This window comes from Vipera ursinii (genome assembly GCF_947247035.1).
Source record: "Vipera ursinii genome assembly, chromosome: 2".
NCBI classification, from domain to species: domain Eukaryota; kingdom Metazoa; phylum Chordata; class Lepidosauria; order Squamata; family Viperidae; genus Vipera; species Vipera ursinii.
Window position 1 is genome coordinate 94,392,788 of NC_139513.1, and position 19,468 is coordinate 94,412,255.

Sequence of the window (19,468 nt, forward strand, 5' to 3'; positions counted from 1 at the left end):
TTTTGGTCATGTTCTTGCCTAGCTTCCCTGGATATTGCTTTATGAAATTCCTTCATCTCTCTCTCTCTCTCTCTCTCTCTCTCTCTCTCTCTCTCTCTCTCTCTCTCTCTGTGTGTGTGTGTGTGTGTTTGTGTGTGTAAGTCACTAGTTCTGTTCCTCTATATCACAGTGTAGATTAGCTGTATAAGACCTTTTCTGACAGAGACAGAAGCATGAACTTTGAGAAAATCCAAGAGAACTATCATTTATCTGCCCTATCAATACAATTTAAACCATACTGTACCACCCTCAGCTAAGGTTTAAGGGTTCTGGCAGATATCCAGTTTTTTCCTCTGGAAATTAGGACCGACACAGTTTCCTTATGCAGACTTTTGCTCCTTTTACTTTTGTAAAGTCAGCCTGTCATTTTCCAAAAGACATCCTATCATTTCTTCTACTTCTGTTTTACCACAGCTTTCTGGGCTTCTGCAGCTGAACTGATTAACTTCAAAGTTGTCCAAAAGAAACTGCGGTAGGAACAACGCGGCAGCGTGCATGCTAGGTTGTCTTCCAGAGTTATGAAAAAAATTGTGTGCAACTTTGGCCTTTTAATTATTTTATCAGCTTGTATGTTGCTTCAGTCATGGAGACAATTATAGGAAGAAACAAGAAACTCAGCATAATATAAGGTGCCTTGTTGGAGATGGCAGAATCTAACAATTGCAGGTAATTCTAAACTTATGCCCGTAATTGGGATCGGAATTTCTATGACTAAGAAAGGCACTTGTCAAGTAAGTTGTGTCCAGTTTAATAACTTTTTTTTGTCACAGCTGTTAGGTGAATTGCTATAGTTGTTCAATTCATCTTGCGATCATTAGGCAAATCCAGTTTCCCTCATTGAGTTTGCTTGTCAAAACCCAGCTAGGAAGATTGCAGATGGTGATCACATGACCCTAGGATGCTGTAATTGTTATAAACACATACCAGGTGTCAAGCACCTAAATTTTGATCCAGTATGAGGATCAGTTGTAAGACACTTTTCAGTGCAGTTGTAACTTCAGATGGTCGCTAAACAAATGGTTGTAGATTGAGGACTACCTCTATAACAAAAATAAACTAGAGAGCAAATTACTATTCAACCCTGTTCAACAGAGTCAGGGCTCTATAAACTTCAAAGGGCATGCTGTTCCACTAGGACAAGTACAGCTGTTTAAAAAATATGCCTCCTAGGACCCACAAGATGGAAGTGCTTGTGGTGTGACGGCTCTTCCGGTTCATAATGGTTGGAGCAGAGACAGGAGAAAGATAGTCCTGTAAACAACTGGCACTGTTTTTTATTTGGTTACTTTTGATGAAATTTTAGATCTTGGATTTCTTGAAGGTGGGAGTATGCAAGCACAACAGTTTTTGATGCTCTGTAAAGTTCTCAAAGAAGCATCTATTCATGGCAGTGCCAATGAAATCATGTTCATCAAATCTTGAAGAGCAGGAAACAACTGAACAGTGAAAGAATTTTTTTGGCTAATCAGTAAAAATGTTTAGCCTTGAGAGTGCATCCAAGTTTAATCACTGCACAAATATCTACTGCATCCTGTAGATATAAATATAAAATTGTAACTTATAACTTGTATGCCTTAAGCCTGCCTTGCCCTTCTTCCCTTTTGGAAGGGAAATATGCTCATTTTTTGGGAAATGTTTTATCATTTATCTGATAATAGAAAAGAATTTACAGCAAAATTACCTCCACTAACAACTGGATGACTTCATTATATCCATCAGAGTATAAATTACCACTATTGGATATATGTAATCTTTGTTGATAGTGTATATTTTATGCAAATATTTATATTTTCAAACAATTTAAATTTTACATGCCATTGTAGAACTATTTTTTTATACCCACATTGGGTCTTGGTGTGAAATTCTTCCATAAAAACTGAATATTTGAGTACAGTATTTTCTTGTGTCACAATATTGTTACGAGCGTTCCTATGTAATTATGTATATTGATTTGTAACTGGTATATATGTGAAAAATCTGCGTATATAAATTTATGTCATGTGTTATGAAGGAAAACATGAAAGCAAAGTACACTAGATTTATTCAAACCATAGTTGCAGAAAGCTTCTGAAAAGTTTCAGTTGGTGCAGAATGAAAATTTCTAAGAAAAAACAACAAGATTTCTAAGAGGCTACGAAAAGAGGTGGTTTTCAAAGTTCCCAAGTTCCCAAGGAAACTCAACTGGAAATGTATCAAAAGGCATGAAGAAAGAACTAACAGCCTTTATGGGATTTATAAAAGTGAATGACAACTATAATACTTTGGAATTATTGCATAGATTAAGATACTATGTACGTGTTATATGCCTGCCTTGATCCCTTTAGAGTGGATACCGAAGCTGGCCTACCAGACTTTGAGTTGGGAATGTATCCATGAGCATGTGAATGAGTGAAACTATTTATTTATGAAATAAAGAATAAAAATTGTGAATCTGTGTTTTTCCCCTATATATTGGAGTATCTGGCTAAATAAGAATAAGTAACACTTAACATATGACTTATTTCCTAAATGATTCAGACAGAATGTAGGCTTATTTACTTTATTCTTAATGTAATAGTTCAGCTAATCTTTATCTCCTAAAGATACTCAAACAACATTCAATTTCTAATAATATGGTACTAACAGTATTCCTTAACTATGGAAAACCTATCATAGCTTACAGTAGGAGCCAATACCTTATACTTACTGAGCCTTGGTGGAGCAGTGGGCTAATGCCTCCTTAAGTAACCTCAGCTGCCTGCAATTAGTGCAGGTTCGCATCCCACCAGGCTCAAGGTTGACTCAGCCTTCCATCCTTCCGAGGTAGGTAAAATGAGGACCCAGATTGTTGGGGGCAATAAGCTGACTTTGTAATAATGCCACTTGGGTGTGTGTGTGAAAGCCCTAATAAGCAGGCATATACATAGAATGAAGGCTACTGCTAAGCTTGTAAGCCGCCCTGAGTCTTTGGAGAAGGGCGGGATATAAATGGAATTAAAATAAAAATAAATAAAAATAAAATAATGCACAAGTCAACATTGGTATAATCCATCAGAATATAGATCAGACATCTTGAATAGTTAATTCCTTGACATCCAACTTCATCTCTGAAGTCAGGTTTTATCCTACCCTATAGAGCAACTTGGTCTGCATTCTGAAGGTGATTTCACTGTGGGGTCCTCCCACTCACAATGTAGTGACCATGCTTCCAGATCTAATCTAGATATTCTGTTAAAAGGAAATCCCGTTTACAAAGAACATAAATGTTTAGTTACAGGGGATAGCAGTATGGGAAGGCAAATATTATTTAATAGGTACAGTAGAGTCTTGGTGGAAAAACTTATGATTACAAGATATTTTACTCAGCTGCAATGTATTTTAGTGTTTGCATTTGTGGTTTTAATCATTTTTAATTTTAATATTTGCTACCCAGAGTCAATAGTTGAAATGGACAGCTGCTGTATATACAAATCATTAAGTAAATAAAAATTCTTGTTTTAGTACTTTTGACAAACACAGAATCACATCACCAAACATTTATTTCCCATCAAATTTAGGCACTGAAAAAAGGGGCAGGGCATATGAAACCTGCAGACCATGGTTTGCCCTCCCTGATAGCCATGTCAGCTTATGGGTTTTTTTTTCTTTTAAAAAAATAAATGTATGTACCGCCACCTCTCTATTCAAAGCGACGCTGGGAGGCTTACAAAAAAATAAAATAAGTATGAAAACATTAAAGTTAACAAGAGAATTGAACAAAACTAAGAACCAAGGGCACAAGAGGTTGCAAAGTAGGGACTCTATTACTCTACCAGCCACCTCCAGGGTAAAGTGCTCCCATTGGCAAGTTTTAAGACTTTTCCAGAAGGCCAAATCTGGTGGCAAAGATGTTCCAAAAGGCAGAACAAGGGAAGGAAAACCAACTTGCTTACCAGAGTACAAACTATGCCTATATTTTACACCACAAGAAGATTTTTTAAAATGTATTGGCTTGGACTATTCTCTTAGTACTATCTCCTTGGGTAGGTGGCAGGTCTTCAGAGTCTTTGCTTAATTCTCTTTAATTAATTTTAACTCTCTGCCTGATACCTTTTTTTTTGTAGCTGGGGATACCAGAGATGAAATACAGTTTTTTCCCCAATTTACTATTTATTTAAATTTATATTGCCACCTATCTTATATATAATGAATTTGGGTTTGTGTGTGTGTGTGATGTCACAACAAAATCACTAAAACAGAAAAAACAACACTACACTAATATCAATGTTATACTATACCTATAATGCCTCCGTGAAAACACTTCTTCCAACAACCACATCATACATTTACTCTCATCATTCTTCCCTCTCCAATAACCCAATACCTGGGAGAAGAGTCAGATGCAAAGGGCGGTGGGAATGCCAACAGTCATTTAGAAGAAATCTGAATCTGGGGCAGGAATGTAACCTACAGTATGTGAACAAGGCCCTCCCTAGTTCACACAACATAAATCAGGGGTGTCAAACTGCCAACCTGTGGGCCGGATGCGGCATCTGGAAGCCCCGACCACCTCATTGCTGCCAATGGCAAAACCGTCCTGATACTTTGTGCGACACCACGTGACATCGTGAATTTGACATGTCTGACATAAATGGAGGGAGTGACATTCAGACTTGCATAACACTATAATAACGGATTGACTTTGGTTCCTAGTCTGATCTACTTTGGAGGGCTGACATCATCTTTTCATGGGATTCCAGAAAACAAAGGGTGGGAAGTCTCTGGATCTCAGTGAGGAGCCTATTCCACATGCATGAGATAATGTGGGAAAGCAGAAGACCAGGCTTTGGAGTGTCTATATCAGAAGAAGCATCTCACTCCAACTGCTGAGAGACATAAGAAGAAGCATTTCCAAGAGATTCCATCTTAACGACCTCATAACTACTGCTAAGCTTGTAAGCCGCCCTGAGTCTTCGGAGAAGGGCGGGATATAAATGGAATTAAAATAAAATAAAATAAATAACATCTGAGCCTGGAAAATTCCTTGCACAGGTAGTCTTTGACTTGACAACCACAATTGGGACCAGAAAGTTTGTTTCTAAGCAAGGTGGATATTAAGTGATTTTTATGATCTTTTTTGCAACAGTTGTTAGGCAAATCACTGCAGTTGTTTATGGAACCATGTAAGTGAATCCAGCTTCTCCTGTTGTCTTTGCTTGTTGGGAATCAGCTGGGAAAGTCATCAATGGTGATCACGTGACCCTGGGATACCGTAACCATTGGAAATACGTGCCAAGCACCCAAACTTTGATCATGAGACTATGGGGATGCTGTGACAGCCGTACATGTGAGGACCGGCTGTAACTTTTTTCAGTGCAGTTGTAACTCTGAATAGTTGCTAAACAAATGGTTATAAGTCAAGGACTACCTCTATTTTTATGAGATTTTTTATTTTGTATTTACTAGCATTACAGCTGAAATCAGTTTTTATTTTTGCTTCCTTGGGCTTGACGGGCATGAAAACTATAATAGGAATTTTTTAGCTCTGGATGCAAGTTAAGTAAAATGAAATATCTTTGAAATGCTTTTCTCTCTCTCAACCACTGGAGTGACCCTTGTGAGATAAACTTTCAAAGAACTTGTCCCTCACTTTCCCACAATCTCTTGCAACATCTTTTTATTTATTTATTTAATCAGTTTTTATGGATTTTTTATTTGGAGACCACCCGACTTTCAAAAGACTCTGGGTAGCTTATAGTGCACACAAAGGAAGACTAAACATTTTTTAAAAAATGTGTATTTAAAAGCAACCCAAAGCAACCAACCTAAAATATCTCAAAGCAACCAAAACATACCTCCAAGCAAGAAAAACTAATAAAGACTCAGCATCCAGTGTAACCCTAAGCTCTGTAGCAAACTATGGTTTTAATGATCTCTGGAGCAACATTTTGAATTGCACCCAGAAGCCAACTGGCAATCAGTGCAACTCACAAAGCAGCGGTTGTACAAGGCATAAAACTGCTGTCCATGCCACACTACATTGGGCCAACTGTAGCTTCCAAGTGATCTTCAAGGCCAGCTTCTTTTAGGGCACATGGCAGTAATCTGGTTGAGAGGATACAGCGTGAATGACCCTCTGAAAGGGCTCCTGCTATAGGAAAGGGTGCAACTTGTCAGTCCTTCAAGGTAAACCAACGGCATGTAGATCAGCATGACTTTTATAAGCTTTATAAAGCTGTAATAACAAGAGTCTGGCAAATCTGAATGTGTCCTTCCCCATAATATTATGAGTACCAGGAAGCAGTTTACCTGAGGTGTTTACTCACATTCTTGCCTAGACTCAAACCCATTTTATATGATTGCCCCTCAAGGTCACTCCCTCTTCCCTCCAAATTAACAGATCCTCCTCACCTGATCCTTGAGGAGAACCTGTCAGCCCAAGAAGACCCTAGATTGTGTATCAGCCTTGAAAGTGTCTTCCCCTCCATAACAAAGATAAGAAATCCTTAAATTGACGGGCTCCCAATAAGCACATCCATACAGTCTTGTCGGGATTTTACTATTTATTTATTTAAACTATTTACATAGCGGCCCATCTTTTAATCATCTCTGGGTGGCTCCCAATCATAGACCAAAAGACACCCAGTATTCAGCCTGAGTTTGTTCCTCCTCATCAAGACCTGAGCAGTCTCCAGTTCCTGGGTCAGGATTTTGACAGCCTAAGGTCAAGATACATAATTCAGTATCATCAGTGTACAGATAATGCCAGAACCAAACCAATAGATGAGCTCACTCTGCCGTCTGAGATAAATATTAAACAGGAGGGATTTCAGATACCTCAAATGAGGAGCTGGGAAAATTTTCCACATTGAACTACCCTATTGTAAGTTAGTATTTTCCTCCTTGTACTAAAGATACATAAATAAATTTCTATTAGAAATAATGTAGTTGCATATGAAATAATGAAAGGCATGAACTCCTATCTATAAAACATTCGATTATCTTGTTTTTAGGGAAGTTCACAGTTCACAGTTAAAAAGAGCCTTGGTGGAGCAGTGGGCTAATGCCTCCTTAAGTAACACCAGCTGCCTGCAATTAGTGCAGGTTCGCATCCCACCAGGCTCAAGGTTGACACAGCCTTCCATTCTTCCGAGGTAGGTAAAATGAGGACCCAGATTGTTGGGGGCAATAAGCTGACTTTGTAATAATGCCGCTTGGGGGGGGGGAGAAAGCCCTAATAAGCAGGCATATACATAGAATGAAGGCTATTGCTAAGCACATTGGTTTGTGCTTAAATTGTAAGCCGCCCTGAGTCTTCGGAGAAGGGCGGGATATAAATGGGATTAAAAAAAAAAGTTCCCTACCAATCCAGGATTTGTGCTCTTGGATCTTGTTTCTTGTTTCTTTGCAAAATTCTTCTTTGCAAATAAATGCTATTTTTTAATTTCTCATGCTCAGAAAATCAATATACATAATATTAAATCTGTGTGTGTGCATGTGGATGGGTGTAGTGGTATTTGTGTGTTTGTATGTGTAGAATCTGATAGCAAATTTAAGAGATTTTAAATAGGGATTTATACATCTCATTTCCACCAAAAGCATGAAGAACAAAGCTAATTCTAGTTTTGTTGTTTAATATTTTGACTCAAAAAGCAAATTAAAAAGTACAGTAGTGCCTGGGATGAAACAGAACTCTATATTAAACATTTGGTTTTGCTTTTTCTTTAATGCCAGCCATATGAAAGAAGAAATGTCCAAAGGAAAACCTACAGAGACATACTTTTGGCCAAAAACTGAGCCTAGATATTGGCAGAAGTTTGTTTTGAGAAACAGTTGCTGCTGGACAAAGTAATAACAGATGAAAATCTGTTTTAGTCTTACTGTTCTAAAATAGAGCATGCTGCATATCTAGAAAACAGATGCTCTAAATTTTGGGCACTGGATTTCAATTTTATTTTATTTTATTTTAAAATTTTTTCCTATTGCTTTGTTTCAGGTGCTGGAGATATTTATTGAGGCAGTAGTATGCCTGTCTTCTTATTTTAAATGACTACTGATCCAAATTGACAACATTTCCACTATATATCCCAACTTCTCCATATGGATAATCCACCATGGTAGATTACTATTTGTATAATACTGACCTAATATGTTATCTGCATTATTTGTTGGCATAAATAATATGAAATAACAAGATTTCTGGGAATAGTATAGAGGTTTTTTTTAAAAAAAAACCTCTATGTAATGGGAAGAAATGTAGTTTCTTATGTAAAATTGTGTTTTTGATTTATTTTGTGTTAATTTTTTTTTAAAAAAGTGAATTGCAGTATCATCTGGAAAAAGACTTTATACATAAACAACAAATATTTGGTAGAATAAAAATACTACCTTTAAATGATTGATTTAATGGTTGATTTAATATTTTTTAACTTGGTTTTTAACTTTTGTATGTTTGATTTTTAACTCCCTGTAAACCGCCCTGAGTCCTCAGGGAAAGGGCGGTATATAAATGCAATAAAATACGGTAAATAAATAAATGGGATCCTTGTAAAAAGACAATTGGTCCAATTAATTGATTTGTATTTGTAGAGAAAAAATAAGGAAGGTCCCAATCCCGTATATGAATGAAAATACAACAAAATTAAAATTAGGGAACATGAATCTTAACGGAGTTGTTCGCTTGTAGAGTATTCAACAGCATCTTATTATACTAGCCAGAGAACGCTGTCCGCCTTCATCAATCAAGAAAGACAGTTAGGTTCCAGGATTTAGCAAGGGAAGCTGAAAGCATGAAATGAATGAGTTCAAAGTCTTTGAACGTTTGAAGAAGCTGTTATGTGGTATTGTGCTGATGTAAAGCACAAAAGCTTCCTAGCAGACTGAGAAAAAAACAAGCAACTTGGCAAAAGCAAAAGAGCTCCCACAGATGCTCCATTCACAGCCAGCAATGACTTACTTAGAGTAATGCATACTTAAGCACTTGATAAATTTAAGGTTATCATTCATGTCAATTCTGCATTCATTTGAACTTGTCCTCTTCCTTTATAGTGGCTGCCAAATAACATTATGGGAGAGAATGTAAAGAAAAATCTTGTCAGCAGAAACAACCACATCAGGAGGCCAGTCAAAACCCCTTAAAATTAACCAAAGTAGTGATAAACAGAGCAGCCTATTTAGCATCATCCTCAGATCCATATTACCTGGCACTGTAAGCTTTTATTTACAAATTCAAGCTAACATTGTGCACATCAACGTCAAAGGTCTTAGAGAAGACGTCTATGAACTTTTAATTTGAAAAGTGGTAGCACTCACTTGGAAAATATATCAGGACGGAACCTTCTCAATAAAGATGAATTAGAATGGATTTGCCCAGTTTGCCCTTGGGAAATTCATGACTGTCAACACCAAGCTGAGGTATATCTGCACCTGGGAGGTGGTTTATCTCTGTCTTCACAGAGATAGTACTGAAGCTATAGTAAGTATAAGATGCCATTCTATTGGGAAAGAAAAGGTAATAGACTTTGGGTCCTAATGTTTAGACCAGAACTGGCTAAGGCTTCATAAAGGCTTGCCAATTTGCCAAACTCTCAAATTATAGGTTATGACTATTTTTTTTAACTCTCAGAGTTGCCTCTTTTTTTGCTTGCAGTAATGGTTATTTTAAAATAGTACATTTATGTTGGGTTATGAACAAACAAAATGGTTATTTGGATTTTCCCCCCTGTCATTAATGGAGAAAGGATCGTGTGCTATCTCATCAGTATAGATTGAGAGTTTTGCAATAAGGGTATTAGGAGAAGTTGCCATTCCCAAAGGCATAAATAAATAATTTCGGAAGATCTATTAAATCAGCGGCCCCCAACTTTTTGGGCATCAGGGACCGATTCCGTGGAGAAAGGTTTTTCTGTTGACTGGAAGGGGTGTGGTTTTTCATGCTGCCTGCATCCTGCAGATGGGGCTTTGGTTGTTTGTGTGGCCCGGTTGCTGGTATGCCACAGACTGATGCTGGTCTATGGACCAGGGGTTGGGGATCCCTGCATTAAATGCTTCTGTACATTAATCAGTGCAGGACAGTTAGATTTCTATTTATTAATCAATCAAACCACTGGGGACAGAAAGATTTGAGGATGGGTCAAAATAGAGACAAGGTACCCCCTTCCATTTTTACATATATGCAATGTTAGTAATATCCAATAGAGATGAGGCTTAAATCCCAATGCTGTGACCACCATTTTGCCTGTTTTGATCCCTCTTAAAAATGCCATTGATCGGGTGAATGTATACATTCCTTTCCACATTCTCATCTATGTAACAAAGATAACTTGCTTCATTTAGTAAAGCATCATACACTATTGTTCACAGATTGCTCACATGTTTTATGTCAGCTTGCATCTAGCAATACGATTTTCAACAGTGTAAGTTTCAATATTCAGTTTTAAAAAATGCTGAAGATTGATTGAATTTAAATTTCAAACAAATTAAATAAAAATCAAGGAGTAGCCAAACATGCATGAATAAAAACTCTCTTTGTTGATTAGATTCATGACTAAACTTTTACATCTACTGAAAGAAACCATTTCCCTGAGAATTTGTGCAACAAGAACAGGAATCCAGCTGAAGACCATTTTGCTTATCATCCCTTTTTCAGGGAGGTCAGCTAAACAGTAAGTTGTCAAATGGATATCAGGACAATTGTGCTTAAGGGTGCTGGAAATTGTAGTTCAACATCCACTGGGATGTCAAAGGTTGAGCATCCCTGGCCTGCGGAACAGTGGAATGCAATTTAAATAACTGTTTACATAGAATGGGCTCATCTTTCTAGCCTGCAACTAGAGGTTAATAGCTTTCAATACTTTGAAAAGCTTCTCAAAATGCCTGTCTTTTCCAGTTATTAAGGAAATATGAGAAATTAACCATAAGTGTTCAAAGACTCAAAGCTTCTGCTGGAATATATTTCCAAAAAGAATGCCCAGATCCCAATGATGGGAGAGAGGTTGTTTCTTCAAATGTTAAGAGTCCAGCATGCAATTAACTGTGAAGAATAAAATCTATTATTCAGCAAAAGAATGCATTATATAGAAGCTGCCTCATTAGCCTCTTGCAACAGAGAAAGCACTTTGAGACAGAGGCTTCTTGCTAATTGTTCCCAGGCTGCATTTGAGATGTAAAGACATAGTAGAAGAGTTAGGTCATTGCATTGTGATTCAGAGATGGGAAGAAACCTGAACTGAACAAAGTGATGGTGATGTGTGTGTGTGCGCGTGTGTGTGCGTGTGTGTGTGTGTGTGTGAGAGAGAGAGAGAGAGAGAGAGAGAGAGAGAGAGAGGAGAGAGAGAGAGAGAGAGAGAGAGAGAGAGAGAGAGAGAGAGAGAGAGAGAGAGAGAGAGAGAGAGAGAGAGAGAGAGAATTCTGCATCTCCAAAAGCTGTTTGAAGAGAAAACTAAGATGTTGCCAACAAGGATTCTCTCCCAATCTTTAAAAGACTAAGACCATAAAAGACAGAATGTGATTAAAAGTGATTAAAAGCCCCAAGCTAGAAACCAGGAGCCTGTGAGTTCTAGTCCCATTTTAGGCATGAAGACAGTTAGGTGACCTTGGGTCAGTCACATACATGCAACCCCTAGGAAGCAGGCAAAGGCAAAGCACTTCCAAAAAACCTTTCTAAGAAGACTGCAGAGATTTGTCCAGGCAGTCACCCAAGAGCCAACACTCTTGAAGGCATGTGTTTGTTTCGAAACTTTTGTCAAATCTGATTTTGGGAATATTTAATGTAACTGTCTTGCAGGGCGACAAAGCTACTTAACATTTATCTGAACCTGTATCAGTTCTTGCCAGAAGAACCAGCAGCTTAAGCTGAATGAACAAGGAAAAGTTTTATTACTACAGGTAGTCCTCATCTTATGATGACAATTGGGATCAGAATTCCAGTCATAAATCCTTGTGGTCATAAGTTGAGATACCACATGAGCAGACTCAACTTTGACTATTTTCATGGCAGTTAAGTGAATCCTGAGGTCATAGGTCTGAGTCCACTCTCCCAAATGGGCATTTTTTGCCATTAAACAACTGGTCATAAATTGAGGACTACATATAGTTCTAGTATAGATTTTGTTTCTTAATCCTGAATCCTAAGTATGATAATTGCCATTACAAAATATGGGAGACTGTCTTGACAATGGTACTGTTTCCAAGTCAGGCTCCTAGAACGGAGATGCTAGCATCAACCAAGCAAAAATATAATTGAAAAAATCGAATCCTTCAAGTCCCATAGTCCTTTCCCCACACTAAAACTGCTGCTTCAATAAGGCCAAATGGTAAATACTTCTTGTTCTTCCAGTCCTAAAAATCAAATTCTGATTGATTAGAATGGCTGAAAATAAAATTAAGAAAGTAAAGTTTGTTAACCATTTTGATCATGATTTTAAAGTAAGTTTGACCTAAATGCAGTAGTTTGGATGTATTTAATTTGTGTATTCTTGTTTTAATTTATTTTAAAACTTATAATTAAGGTTATAACAAACCAGAGCTAGTTTACTTTCTTATTTTTATTTTCAGCCATTCTAATCAATCAGAATTTGATTTTTAGGGCCGGAAGAACAAGAAGTATTTACTATTTGGCCTTATTGAAGCAGCAGTTTTAATGTCAGGGGGAAAGGGCTTTGGGATTTGAAGGATTCAGTTTTTATGGCAGGTTTTATAGTTTTATCTTTATATTTCTCTGAAAATAACAACATAGCCTTGACGGGAGGTAGGGTTTACTAATAAGGAAAGGTTTTTTCCAAATGGACAGAAGGCCCTTCAGGTTAAAAGCCATCTGGTACTTGTTTAAAGTAGGTATGATAATGTCTGCTTGTTTCATCTGCCTCCATAATACATCTGTAATCAGCATGTAATTAGGGAATCCTTAATCCCACAGATTAGGAAGTCTTTTCTCCGATGACTCCATCTGTTGCGATACAACTCATAAAAGAAGCTTTACATCTCTGCACCTAAGCCATGACTTGAGCTGTGCTGCAGTTTTGGTGCAAAATGACTTATGGTGTGTAGTTTGCTATTGGAAATCTTCTAAGGCAGTGTATTATTTATGTATTTGATAGATTTTTAAATCCCCATTTATTACTTTGCTTTTTAAAATAATAGGTTGTTTTTCAACTCTGTAGGAATTGGAGGGCATTGGAAAATCAATGTAGAGAATTTGACTTGAGAAATAACCTGTGGGTGTTTTTTTTATCCAGCATTTGAGGTATGATGTTTCCTTTTGCAGGTCAGGCAGTCCTTTCAGAGTGTAGTTGATTGCAACATGCAGAACACCTTTAAGAACATGATCTTTAATTTCACTGCTTTGGGACCCTTTCTTCACTTGTGTGGCACTAAATAGTTTGTTTAAAATGGCCAGTCTTTCAGATTTTAATTTTATTCTGCACAATTCACCACTCACAATGGAGGAAGTGAAGCTGAAGAAAATACTTTCTCTTGAGCCATGCAAAAGAACTCCTTTGAATTTGACCCTGACATTTTTTTACCGTAAATTTATTTCATATTTTACAAATTAAGCAGACCATTTGAGTTGGTAATGTTATGTTTTAAATTGAAGTTTAAATCCTGTGAAAAATTGCCATTATTAATATGCACCTTTTTAATATATAAACACGTCTTTTGAGTTGACCAATCTAAAAAAAATTGTGGTGTGGCAGTATTGAGAATCACTGGTTTGAGTTTTTAATCTCAAAAACTCTCAAGTCCCATATTATGTGTTTCATGTGCTGTCATTAATATCCAGTATTCAAGAATGTCTTATGAGGCCTTACACATTAGTTTAAGAATGTTTTACTGTGAGGTCCAACAGCACACTTCCAAACATTTAAGCATAGATCAGCTCCAGATCCTGTGTTATGTATTTCATCACCTTAGCAACATACACAGCAGTATGTTCTTGTTCTAACTCTTAATAAAGTCAGAACATTTGCATCCATTTAATTGTTTTAAATGCATAAGAGTTTATTCTGATGTATACGGGAACAAACGTTTGGACTGGACTTTCCCATTGTTCAGTGAGTTATGGAGAACAACATTACACATACAAAAACTGTGAAGATACAGTTCTTTAAAATAAAAAAAAGTCTCAACAAGGTTATAACAATTAAATACTTTGAACTGAATTTGAACTATAAGAAAGCAAACCTATGGGTTAAAGCGATAAATTAACCAAATCTTTGTAGTTATAAAGCATACGTTCTGTTTCTCTGCTGAGCCTTTCTGCCTTTTTGTTGTTGTTGTTTTTGCAAAGTCCTCTTCAAGAGGCCTCTATTGTGGAATGACCTGTCTGTAGTCTTGTATCATACTCTTCCACCTACGAAATGACACACTTAGCCAAAAAAGACATAATATTTTGTCTCTTTGACAACAGATGCAATAAAAGCAAAACTTAGCTGTCATCTCAGGAAGAAATGTGACAGGCACCTTTTTCTTTTCTCAGCAGGGATGAAAATTTCAACAAAACGGCCTATAATTTAACTCTTCATTGGAAGAAGATGAAGTTTTTTTATCATCCATTTCTCTTCAATTAGCATTTATCTTAGCTGACAGTTTTCATCCAAGCAGGAGCCAGGGAAGGCAAGGGGCAAGACTAGAATCCACACCCACACCCATGTATGAGGAAACTTAGGTTGGAATTGTGGGGGAAGATGTTCAGGCTGTGGTGGACTCACAAAGATATTTCATTGATAGGTATGTGATGTTTTCTGAAAATTACCATTAATTCTTTACATTCTGGAGCTCCTTTTAAACTACTGGGAGTGACATATTCTTTTTTTTTAATACAAGTTTTGTTGATTTTTTTTTAGTTTTACATCCAAGTATTTATGAAGCAATACGGTGGTTGGGTAATTAAAGGTAAACAATAGTAAATAACAAAATCATTTATAGATAGGTCAAGTTACATCAACAAGAATTCCCTCTTCAGTTCCCTTAGTTATGATAGCATAGTCAAATTAATCAAATTAATACATTTCTAATTATAACACAATCAATTAGAACAATTTTCATTATATTTTCACATATACATATCCATGTCCTGTTTTTACGTTTTACCTAATTGGAATAAGATAATCCGAACTGGCCTATACTATATATAAAAAAAGAACTTATCTTTCGGGTAGCCCACATTTCCCCATTTCATTATATAATAATTATCCTGTCTAAAATACCTATATTGTTCATTTCAGTGCATTCTTCTGTTATACAAATTGTTTCTATTTAAGGTCTTAAAAGTTCACTAATTATTGAGAAAATATCTTTTGTTGTATCCTTCCAAATTCTGTTAATTCTAATAGCTAACTTTCCTTTCCTTTAGAGGTCTAAAAGTTAAGTATAAGATCAATATGTATCTTTTAAAGATTCCCCTTAGCCCATTAAGAATTTTTTTTAGCTCTATCATTACAACAAATATATTGTATTTAACATCTTAGTAGTTCATCCATTTTTTAAAATAATATTTTTATTATATCATTGCAAATTCTATAATATAATTCAAAGTTATGTTCTAATCTAATTCATTATATAGTAATTATCATATCTGAAATACATACATACAGGGCTTTTTTTCTAAAAAAAAAAGGTGTTGGAACTCTCATCTTGGCGGGCACAGGAGGTGGGGGGCGGGGGGGCAGTGCTGCTGCAGTCACGGGTGTGAGGGGAGTTGGCGGTGGGCTGCCCCCTGGGGCCGGAGCCGGCGTGGCTGGTGCTGTGGGAGCAGCGGGGCCCGCTCTGTATGGCAGGGCTGTGCGGGCGGGCGGTGGAGGCAGGGTGGGCCAGGTGATGCAGGGTGGCCACCTAGGCGCGCAGGGCGAGGCGATGGTGGCGCAGGTCCAGCATTGGGTAGGCCACCAGCCTGGCTGACATGGGTGAGCACAAGGAAGGAATGCACATGGACTCCGCAGAACCCACCTCCCACTCCTTGTCCTCTCTTACTTACCTAGTTGAGATGGTGTAGTTGGGCAGCAGGGAGGGATGCAAAGTTACTGCCAACTCGCCTTTGCTGCAGACAACTTGCCAGTACAACGTTTGCTGGCCAGGTCTTTTGGTGCACTCAGCAGCAATTCCTATTGGCTTTCGAAAGCCAATAGGCTTTTGAAAGCCAATAGAGAGAGTAGCATAGCTTGTGCAAAAGTTTTGGGTTTTTTTGTGCAAAAAAAAAGGTGCTGGAACGCCATTCTGAGCGTTCTATGAGAAAAAAAGCCCTGCTTTTATGTTTTAATCTTTATATATATATATATATATATATATATATATATATATATATATATATATATATATATATTATTGTAAGTTGTAAATATATATTATTGTAAGTTGCCCCAAATCTCGCCATGTGGATTGCATACAAATATTATATAATTGGTAAATAAAGGTAGAACATATGTTAAAAATACATCAAATGATAATATGCTTCCGTACAAAGTCAATTCTTGCTCAATGACAGACCAAGGAGTTAACTCTGAAAGGCAAGAGGAAAATCTAGAAGAGGTCTGTGCAACTTGTAGAAGGAAAAGGCCCACACTGATAAATTAAAAATCTTTGTGGTCTGCAAAGGAATGCTGGTGGGCTAATCAATGATTTGGTAACTAGAGGAGCATCTACAGTGTTGGAGCTCGTGATCATGGTAAGCCATGGAGGCACTAGGCAACGTGACTTTCAGGGCAGTGGTGGCGATTTTATTACTTTTTTTTTTTAAAAAAAAGTCTGTGCTCTGTCCAAGGGTGCTTGGTAGGCCACATGTATAGGCCTGGTTTAGAATTTATTTTGGAGCATTCAACTATCTAGAGCAGGCATGTCAAACACATTTTGTTTGAGGCAACGTCTTATAAAAGAATTGCCATTAATTTGTTTTAATAAAATAATTTAAATCAATTTTTCACTTGATTTCAAATTAAATGAATTATATTGGTTGACAATGAGATTTCTTTTAGTACAATTGCCAAATGAAATAAACTGGTTTTAGGTATATGTGTGCACTAATTGTTTCAACACCAATACATTTTAACAACATATTCTATTTGTAAATGAAGGCAAATGCAAATTATACAATTTTTTGTGCAAAAATAAAACAAAACAACAGATTTAAGAGCTGTTATCATTAGCTATCCTTAGATAAAAAATAATTCCATCATCCAAAACTTTGTTATTCTGTATTTAGTGAACAGATGCTTTGGGATTAAAAAAAAAGACTGACTACATTTGATTGTGTATCACCATGGCATTAAAACAAAATTTGAACAGTGTATGAAACATAAGGGTTCCCTAAATGTCTGCTGGCTATATCTATACATTTTCCTTGATAGCACTCTATTGCCTTCTTTTTAGCCTTTTTTTTCAACTTCCCAGCTTAAAAAAGGCAAGGCACCGGGAGCTGAAAGTTACAGAGACTGTTCAAGCAGATTGCAAGGCAACCTGTTCACACTCGGGCCTTCTTACCCTCCCACTTTTAAATTAGCCTGTATGGATTGCATTTCCTTCGATTTGAGCCATCTGAAGGCCTGTCGCTGCGGTGCATTCTGCTGCTCTGCAACCTGGCTGCCTGAGGAGAATTTGGCTCTCCGGAACAGTTTCCTCCAGCTTTTTTCTTTCTTTCTTTCTTTCTTTCTTTTTTTGTGCAAAAAAGGTGCCAGAACGCTGTTCTGAGCATTCTATGGGAAAAAAAGCCCTGAATAACATCAACTGGAAGATTTTAAACTCCTTCTGTTTCTTTCCTTCCCAAAAATTGTGTTAATGAGTCCTCTCTAAGCTCTGCTGATCAGCTTGTCCTGGATTGTTTTGCTGCAAAACGGAATGGTTTGCAGGTTGCAGTTGAGACAGGCCATCTCATTTTAGATATATCACATATAATTGAAGATTGTAATTAGTTGCGTGTGCACATTCAGCAAGTGTGATGCATTTGTGCTGGCATTTCTAGGCCTCTTTCCAACCACATCCAGAAAAAATTGTAACAAACATTGGAATTCTCAAGGCCATGTTTGGTATTTCCCAGCAATCTATTACTGGAACGAAAAAGCAATCCGTACTGCGTTACTGATCCCAGAGAAGCATTTGCATGTATGCAGGTATCCTTAGGGTGCCATAGTTATGGATGAGAAATATTGGTTGCAAAGTTGGTATTTCTGGATGTAATACAGATATTTTGGACTTATTTTTGTTTCTTTGCATGTTTGATATTTTTAGAAAGGCATATGCTACTGACTATGCTTATGCACATATGTAACATCTTTTGCTAGGATACATGACCACTGCTTGCCCAGAATGTGAAAAGTGAAAGATTGTGAATAAACAAAATTTTAATATACAGATAATACCACCAGAAATTATTTTAGCCTTTTTAATGAAAACATCATATATTGTTATGTATATACTAGGTTAATTATTTAAAGATTGAAGTGCAACATAACTAGATTCTAAATAATCTATTTTTCAAAACACACAACAGTCCAAGCAGTAAAGTCCAAATTAAGAATATTTCATTCTTAAGAATTTTTTAATTTAAAGTGGTTTAGTTGTAATAGATGGTTATAGATTCAAAATAGTTTTCAAGAGTATTTACAAAAGATACTATTTTTTTCTAAAGGGTAAAGGTAAAGGTTCCCCCGCACACGCGTGCTAGTCGTTTCCGACTCTAGGGGCTGGTGCTCATCTCCGTTTCAAAGCCGAAGAGCCAGCGCTTGTCCGAGGACGTCTCCGTGGTCATGTGGCCGGCATGACTGGACGCCAAAGGCGCACGGAACGCTGTTACCTTCCCACCGGAGCGGTCCCTATTTTTCTACTTGCATTTTTACGTGCTTTCGAACTGCTAGGTTGGCAGAAGCTCTTTTATGAGTCATGGACTTCAACTCCCAGAATTCCTGAGCCAGCATGGCTCAGCTTGGAAACCTCTTTCTTTCCCCTCAGCATGGCTGGCTCAGGATTTCTGGGAGTTGAAGTCCATGAGTCATAAAAAAGAGCCAAGATTGTAATAGGCTTTCCAAAGGGAGGTGTGTGTTTTTTTTGCAAAAAAAAAAGGTGCCGTAACGCCATTCTGAGCGTTCTATGAGAAAAAAAGCCCTGCACACATATGCTATTTGTCATCCTTACAATTCATCTATAGTTAAGAAAGTATGTTTTATTATTTATAGCTAGATCTAGATCCTAAGTATACACTCAGTTTATATCTTATAACAATAGAGAGAAAAATTTAAGCTTTATTATTGCAAATCCTAACACTTACAACAACAAAAAAAGAGAGAAATTCATTTAAGTCTAATTCTAGCTTTCTTTTTGTGCCAGGCAGGTTTCCATATCATTGCCTTTAGCTTCTCAGATGTGTCTCCCTTTCTTCCTACGCATGTTGTTTGAATCCAGGGAGACCATCCAGTTATCAATCTATCATGGACTGTGACCCCTTTGTAGTCATTAAATTTTCATTCCAGTAAATCCAATCTCCATG